Genomic DNA, 9,064 nt, shown 5'->3' on the forward strand with positions numbered 1-9,064 from the left:
GGTTTTTCTTTATCCATGGGCAATGAGTTTTGGCGTAAGGATAGAGAAAGAGAACAGATAGGCCCGGCCCTTCCGGGAGTGAAGGAAATTCTAATTTATAGAGTAGCTAGGATAGAACCTAAAAGTATCTTTGCTCTCGCTACCTCCTTCCTTATTTAGTCTTATCCACTTCCTTTCCTTAGGTGTCATGAAGTGAGTTTTCTTTTGTGCTCTATAGAGTTGTTGAAAGGTGGCTGAGGGGTTAACATTGCAGTCAGTCTCAAACACAGAGATTGGCACCCCACTATCACTGACCCAGACCGTAATGAGGCAGCATACATAAGACAAGCACTTCAACCCATTTAATAACTTATTCATTCCTAGGAAAGATGAAGAAAAGACATAACAATAAGCCACGGAGTTGAAAAGCATGGACATGGACTATGGCAGTAGCAAACATCTTATACTAATAATCCACCCCCTGCTAGCACTAAATTCTATTTTTATAAAAACTCTGCTTCAATCAATGTCTTTCTCGGATGTGACAGATCCAAGATGTACTTCTACAAGTAAAGGGAGTTAAAATAGATCCGTTTTTGGTTAAATGCGACTATGACTTCATTGATGAAGTAAGCTGGCCCTATCCTCCAAAAAGAAAGCCATATCGTAACCCTAACGTTGTTCCTATTCATGAGTCTTACCCTTTTCTCGATTAGAACAATCGTTAGGTTCCCCCTCTTTGATTCTTATTGTGGGGCATTCAATGCACTTGATGCATACCAGAAAGAAGAGGCTTTCCCGTGGGCTGGCTGGGTTAGGAGAGTACCCGCCTCTTCCCTCTCCAAAAGCCGATTCAGATACTGAATCCTATATCTTGGAGAGAGGTGCATAAGTTATCCCTTTTACTCAGGGGGGGTATTCTACCACTTCGACTAATACGGACGCGGTTCCCTCGTTGTTCAAGAAGTAATGAAAGGAAGCCCCGGGTCCGCGTTCGTTCTTGTCTGTATAGCTTTGATGAGCGGAGATCTAGCAATGCATTCTAAGTACAAATCGAAGGTATTGGATGTATCATTAGGTTGTGCCGAGTCAAATCTGCTCTGTTTTTTTCCGTTGCGTTGCAGAAAAGGGATCCCTTCCTCCTGCTTTTAAAAATGATGAATATGAAGTCCGGGAGGCTGCAGGTACTATGGATCCTCTGACTCCCAATCGGGTTGCCTTCCCAGGTCTCGCTGGTCTTGCTTGTAGGTCGTGATATGCCTCGAGATGGCGTCTCTTGTCCCCCTGCTGGTTGGGAATCTGCTCCCGGGTCGTCGCTCTGCTGCGTCTGGCCCATCCTCTAGGCACCTTTGGAAGGTGGGGAGTGTGACAACGTACACGCTTCCCTTTAAGGTACTGAAGAAGAGCTGGAGGAAGGATAGAAGCCATACCCGGTCTGTCCAAGGGTAGCTGTCAAAAGGCAGGAAGGCAGGTGCGATTGCGATAGCCACTTAAACTATATAGGTTGCTAGTGTTAGTGTTGACCACTAAATAACGTTATCACGCCTTCGCTTCGAGTAGGGCTGTAGGCAACCACTAAATTGACTCTTTTTCCATGTTCGGAAAGCCTGCTTTCAACGATTCGTTATCCCTCAAGTATAGAGTAGAGTATATGAAGGTTTTGATACAATTGAAAAGTCAACTCAATCATCTTCGACTAAACCTTGTGTTCCCGATTCTTGGTCTTCCGGTCGAGATATCACAGTGGGGAGGGGACCAACTAGAAGATAGCTATCAAGTTTAATAAAGTGGTAAGCTTGTGCCCGTGAGTCGCCGGCCTAGGATAGTCCCTGTCATTATACAGTAAGCTCGCCTAACCCGCCAACAATTATGAATCCATTAAACAAGGGAAAGGTTTAGTTCCCATTTCTCCGAATCGCTTTCGTTGAGCTACGTAACCTATCTACCGAGCGACCTTAGCCCCTTTGCCAATTCTTCTTCGAGAGTTCTGGTCCTGTAGTTAAAGGAGAGCGTCTAATTGTCAGGTTCCACTTTTTCCATTTTTAACTCAATTTCTTTCAACTTCCGATTCTCGCTGACCCATCATACAAAGGGTACGCCGTTAGAGTAAGTGCGCTTTACTAATATAATTAAAATTAATTATCTAAATTGTCCGTCAATCAAATTGTCTACCCGGTAGCACGTCTTTCAAAATCGAGATTGCCTGATATTGAATTCCCGGAGCTGGAGGTTTTTTCCTGATCAATAGGAGGGACGAGATTAAGTTACCAAAGGGAGAGCAAAGCGCTTCGGGAAAGAATGCAAAGACAGGAGTTACAGCTTGCTTCCTCATCTTTCGTCTTCCTTCTCTTCTTGCTGTCTGTCTGGTCTTACTTAAGGTATGAAAGAGCACTTTCAGCCCCAATCAAGGTTGGAGTTTTCTTTTGTTCTTTTATATTTCTTGGCCAATAATATTATAGTATATTTATGCAAGTATTTTCAGAAACTTTTTAATTCTATTTTAAAAATAAAGCATTGAATTCTTATAGAGTCTAATCATTTTATTATCTTGGTCCGGTCTTTTTTGGAGGCCAATCTTCTTCTTCTCGTTCATCTGCTCTCGCGGCGGGATGCCTAGAAGTATAAGGTCCCTTGATTCTCAAAAGGAAGCTATTCGAATTGATAATAGTGATTCATAATCGAATTGGAATTAGGCTCCGGTGTATTCAATTGAGTTGGGCCTTGCCCTTTATCAACGCAGGCATACACTGATAAGAAAACCATCTTATCCAAATTTAGATCCTCCTTGAAAAACAGTCCCATCTGCTGGAGCTTGTTGAATCATTCCCAAAGGACCGGTGTATTCAGGTCCAATACATTCTTGTATCCATGCGGTCTCTTTCTAACCACAAAATGACTAGTACTCCTATTGTGATTAAAAATAGGGACAAAAAGCCATATGATCCCATAGGCCTCGGATTCCGATCTAGAAAATAAATCCTGAAATAACATAGATAATGAAATCGTTCATCTTGACAGTTGATATTTTCGATTGAGAAAGCAGCAGGCCCAAAGAGCTCCACAGTAGTGCCTTGCGAGGTCGTAGAGCCGGTAACCCTCATTACCAAAATTGTTTGGTTTGAATAAAACCCCTTCCCAATCGAATGATACATCGGGATGATGTTCGAAATGATCCTGGGAGCTTTGTGAAGCTTTCCATGTCTTTGGATTAAAGGATCCGGGTCTCAAACAAAAACATCAAAACCTGTAGTTTTGATATTCTTGAGGACCGATAAACCTAGCCAGGTCTAGCCTCGACTAAGAGATCTGACCGAGGATTCAACACCTTGATAGAGTATATTCGAACCCGGACCGAGGGATCTAATCGAAAATTTTAGCATCCCAAATAAGAATCCTTAGACCTTGACCGAAGGAGCCCGACCGAGAATTCATACATCCGACCGAGAATTCTTGAGTCCGACCGAGGATTCCTATACCCGACCGAGAATTCTCAAACTCGACCGAGGAATCTCACACCCGACCGATCATCATCGCACTGCGACCGAGAGGTCCCAACCCAGGACCGAGTGTTTTAGTCCCGACCGATAAAAATTGCACCTAGGATCGAGAGCATCGGTCAAAAGACTTGTTTGGTTCCACTTTTTAATTTTCAAAATTATTTTTATAATTTTGGAAACTCAAACCATTTTCTAAAAAACTGAAAAATTAGAAAATGATTTCAAAATATTTTTAGAATATTTTCATAAAAAAATATTTTGATAAGAGATCGTCTGGGAATTATTTTTAAACCTTAATGCCTCTAAAATTGATATTCTTCAAGTACATTCCTCTCTAATCGTCATCATCAGCTACCGGTACCAGCATTTAAATATTGTTGTTGCAATTTTAAATACGTAAAACATGTGCACGTCTAGAATCGAAAGAATAATTGGTTAAAATAAACGTTATACAATTAATTTTCAAAATTCAAAATTTTATAAAGTAGAGACCGTTTTAAAACGTGTAACGAGAATGTAGCGTAAAATCCATTTCCCGAGTATCACCAAACTACGATACAAAACAAAACTCTAGTTATTAATAGATTTGTATATGCATGCCTTTTTATTGATTTTAAACTGAAAATCAATTGACGACTCTTTATCAAATGAATAATATTTTAAATTAATTATTTTTAATTAATTTAAATACATATTTATAAAAAACAAATTTAAATTTGATTATTTTAAATCTAAAAGATTATTTGAAATTTAATCATAAATTATTTTTTTAATTAATTTCAAAAGGTCAAGATATTCTCATAAATTTTTTTAAAAATAATGTGTTATTCTAAACAATTCTTGACACGCAAAATGATGTTGGAATTTCTTGAACCTCGATTTTTCTGGGACAAGGGTTTTCCGAGGGTTACAACATCTTTTTATATATATATATAACAATTAAAAATAAATTTGGCACATACTATTCACTCAAAAATTTGTATCAACGTAATTATCAATTTAAGTCTTTATAATTTCTCAAATAATACCTTCAAATTTACACCCACACCCTACAATAATTTATTCAAATTTATACCCACATATATCACTATAACACTATCCATTCAAACAATATAACACATTCAATTTGTACCCTACCACAATCACATTATCTCTTCAAACAAATATAATTCATTCAAATTTGCACTCACATATATTATCATCGTATTATCCCCTCAAACACATATAATTCGTTCAAATTGCACTTACATATACCACTATCACACTAAATCTACTCAAACACATATAATTCATTGAAATTTACTCCCCCATATAACACTATAACACTATACCTTCAAACAATATAATTTATTTAAATCATATACCATCATTACACTATCTCCTCAAACACATATAATTCATTCAAACTTGTACCTACATATACTACTATCACATTATCCCTTTAAACTCATATATTTCATTCATACTTGCACCAACATATTCCACCATCACAATATCCTCTCAAACATATAATTCACTCAAATATGCATTTTTGCAAGGAATTCGAGCTATAGCCTCAAAAGGTGGAAAATTATCACTTTAATCATCAGATCACATGTGATTGTTGAGTTTTGTTTTTAATTATGTGCATGTGTATATATTTTGTAAGGGAAAAACTCTCGGTGAAAGCCTAATTGTCATCGGTGATGTTTTTCACCGAGAGCAACAAATGCTCTTGGAAGGTGTCGGTAAAAGAAAAATTAGTATCACTGAGAGCATTTGGAGACGTCAGAGATAATATTATTACTAAGAACATTAATTACTCTCTGTGATAATTCAATTCTTTTACTGAGAGTAGAGTCAATTCTCTCGGTGATAATCTGAAATCAATCTCGAAAACCTTTCTTTAGCTCTCGGTAATACTCTTAAATGATTACCGAGAGCATATGTATATTGCTCTCGATGATAATCAATTTTTTTTATAAATGAAATGGTTGTAAAACCGATTTTACCTATTTAAACCTAAACAATTTCAGAAAGCATACACAAATTATAACAAAAATATACCAATTTTCTTATACCAATAAACCAAAATCCTAGTTCTTTCAAAAATATAGTTATCCAAAGATTCATCATATACCAGTCGAAATTCTAAAAGATAAAAGCTAGTTCTAAATAATATCATATACTAGCTTGATCCAGAGATGGAGGTAGAGGATATCTCGCCATAAACGCCGCTAGCTAGTTCTGGAATTCTTCTCTATGTCTTTCCAACTGTCTTTATGTCTCAAGTGCTTGCTCTTGTAATCGAGACTTCAGATGTTCTATTTTCCTCGAAGACTCGGCTTGTAATTCACTACGCAACTACTTAAGCTCTTGTTTCCTCCATTGTGATTGACTTCCACCTCGCAAATATCCTCGAAACTAGGTGTGCCTCACCCTAGATCCCATCCCAATGACCCTACCATGCCCTTGTCGTCCAAAAACATTCCCAGTCAGTTCATATTCGGACATATCGAGATTTATTTCCATCGTTTGACGCATCACATCCTACAAAATGAAAAAAAGTTGATTAGTTAAGTATAACATTAATAAGTAAGTGAAATATGAAGTACATTTACAATCTTCTCATGTGCATGGGGATCCACCACACGAGTAGAGTCCTCTCTTGTTCCTTTTCTATTGTGTGTCTCGTAAAAAGGTCAATGTGTGATAGTGCCTTACCCATAGCCCTCTCATGTGAAGATTAAATGTTAATGTTAATTATACAAATATAGTTAACATATTAATAACTCTCGAATAAATACACTTACCATTTTTGCTGCCACCTGAGAGAATAACACACTTTCCCGCATGATGTGTCAATCGAACATTCTTTCTATTTTTAGAATTTCTCTAACTTTTTACATATTTTTGAAAACATCAATTAATACTTAGTTATATTGTAAACAAAGATGTATAAAACTTAGAATTTTAATATTCACCCGAAAATCGTCTAGGAGAAAGTGGCGCTCCAAAATATAATTTCAATCATCTTCCGAATATTCATCTGGGATGTGTGCTCTGATATCTATTATATCCCCACCATGAACCTTAACATGATTTCAATTGATATCACATTAAAACTTATCCCAAGCCATCTTAACATGTTCCATTATCTATTGTCGATAATGCTAGATATGTTCTAGCACTACCTCAAAACAATTCTGCAAAGACATGGTATTAAGTTATTCATTAATTATTATTATGTATCAAAAAATTAAAGTTAATAAAATAAGATATTAAAAACTTACCATTAACGATTTCCAAAGATGCTCTCTGTCGGTGGAGCTCATATTAGACCAATATAGCAGGCGATGTGATATCACAGTGTGGTCTCAAACCACGACCCTAATATGTTTGGACCATATCGTAATTAAATTTTTATGTATTCAAAGAATTATAACATATACCTTCAGGATGGAAGGATGATGTTGTCGTCATCTCAACCTCTAGAAACGTCGGATCTACATGGTCGGGTGTGCCATCTAGCTCATTAGAGCCACCCACCTCGAAGAGATTGGTTTTCTTCTAGAGATCCTCGAGCTTCCTAGACATGCCTCCTCTATAGATTGATTGCTCTTGCTTAGGTGTCATCTTCCCTGTTTAAAAAAATGTTACATAATTTTAACTAATAAAATTAAAATAAAATACCATGAAACCTTAATTAGATGTTCGAATAACATGGGTTTATTGTCGTCACAATTTTATAACCCGACATTGATACCATATCTGTAACGTAAACCACTTGTTTCGCTTTACTTGCTAAGATAAACAGTTCATGATTCTTCAAAGTGCGGTTCATATTAACACTTATAAGAACATATTTGTCTATTTTTATTCCCCAATCTCTTGTATGGACATCAAACCATTTGTATTTAAAAATAATCGCTCGTTTTTCACTAAATTATTTGACTTCTATCATGTCCATCTACACTCCGTAATAGGACAATGTTTCGGTATCATTGTTACCTAATACAACAACACCATTGTTTTGAGTGGTTAAGTCTTCATCGTGCCTCTCAATGTTAAATTTGTATCCATTAATTCGACACAACACGAAACTCTTCGCATAGCTAGTATGACCACTTTCTAATATTTCTAGGTCCTCATAAATATTTTCCCCAAGTTGAGCAACCTAATAAGAGATGTGTAAGATTAGCCTCAATAATGTAATGCAACAAAATTATACAACAATTATAACTCACTTTTATCTTGAAATAGGCTACGTATCGTCTATCACGCTCATCAATTGATATGAAATGATTATCGTATTCTCACTTGAACTCATTGCATACAATTTGAAAGAAAACCTTAAAGTTCATGCATGTAAATTGAAAGATAAATGTACAAGTAATTGAACATTTACTTGTAAATAGATTCTGCCTCCAGACAGTTCTTTAATATGTATGTATGAGCCCTCTCTCGATCACCCAGTTCGTACATGTAACTAACTTCCTTTCATAACTCTTACAAACATATAAATAGAGATAAAGTTGAATCTCGTACTAAAATACGTAGGGATCTTGATCTTCCAAATATCTCACACATAATTAAGTTAATACTTTTATTCACCATTTAACTCTCACTGATTGAACCCTCGGGAAATTTTTTTATTTTTAAGATAATTTGTAATGTATCATGTATTCCTCAATAGGGGTACATTCATTGATAGTGTAAGGATCCTCCAAGAAAAGCCTTGAATGTCAGATGTATGGGCAAATGAACCATTATGTCAAAAAAAGACGGCGGAAATATTTTTTCGAGCTTGCATAGCTTTATAACAACATCAAGTTGAAGTTGGTCCAAGTCACGTTTATTCAAAGACTTACAACATAATAACCGAAAAAACTTCGATAGATTCACAAATGCATCATAGACATCTTTCAAAATTATGCCAGGTGTTGCTAGGGGAAAAAGATATTCTAATATGATATGACAATCGTGACTCTTTAACCCCCGAATCTTCTTTTCATCCAAATCAACACATCCCGCAATGTTAGAACGAAATCTTTCCGACACCTTTAATTTTTTCAACAATTCACAAAATATTTTTTGACTAGGAGAAAGTGCGTATGGGGCAGCGGGGCATTGGAGAACTCAATTGACCTCAATGAGATGTAATGAGTGTTTATGTCCATCAATTGTAAATCTTTCCAAGCTTTTAGTCCATCTTTCGTCTTCTTTTCACATCCATCATTGTTCCGATAATGCTATCGCAAATTTTTTTCTCAATATGCATGAAATCTAGATTATGTCTCATCAATAGAGTTTTCCATTATGTTATAGTAAAGAATATATATAATTTGTTCCAATTATCTCCTCACACAACATAATATATTTTTCGTTCTTTTTGAATCATGTTTACTTAAAACAACTTCTTTTAAATTTCGAGCTTGCATATAGACTTCCATACATGACAATAGTGGGGGTCATTTGATATTATGTATTACTGTCAAAGGCTTCACGTTCTTTCCGGAATCTATGGTTAGGGGGAAGAAAACGCCTATGACACATATAACACTCTTTCTGCTAATTTATCAATCTCACTAAAGCGGTACCTTTATTAC

This window comes from Impatiens glandulifera, chromosome 1 (assembly GCF_907164915.1).
Source record: "Impatiens glandulifera chromosome 1, dImpGla2.1, whole genome shotgun sequence".
In the NCBI taxonomy this organism is placed as follows: Eukaryota; Viridiplantae; Streptophyta; class Magnoliopsida; order Ericales; family Balsaminaceae; genus Impatiens; species Impatiens glandulifera.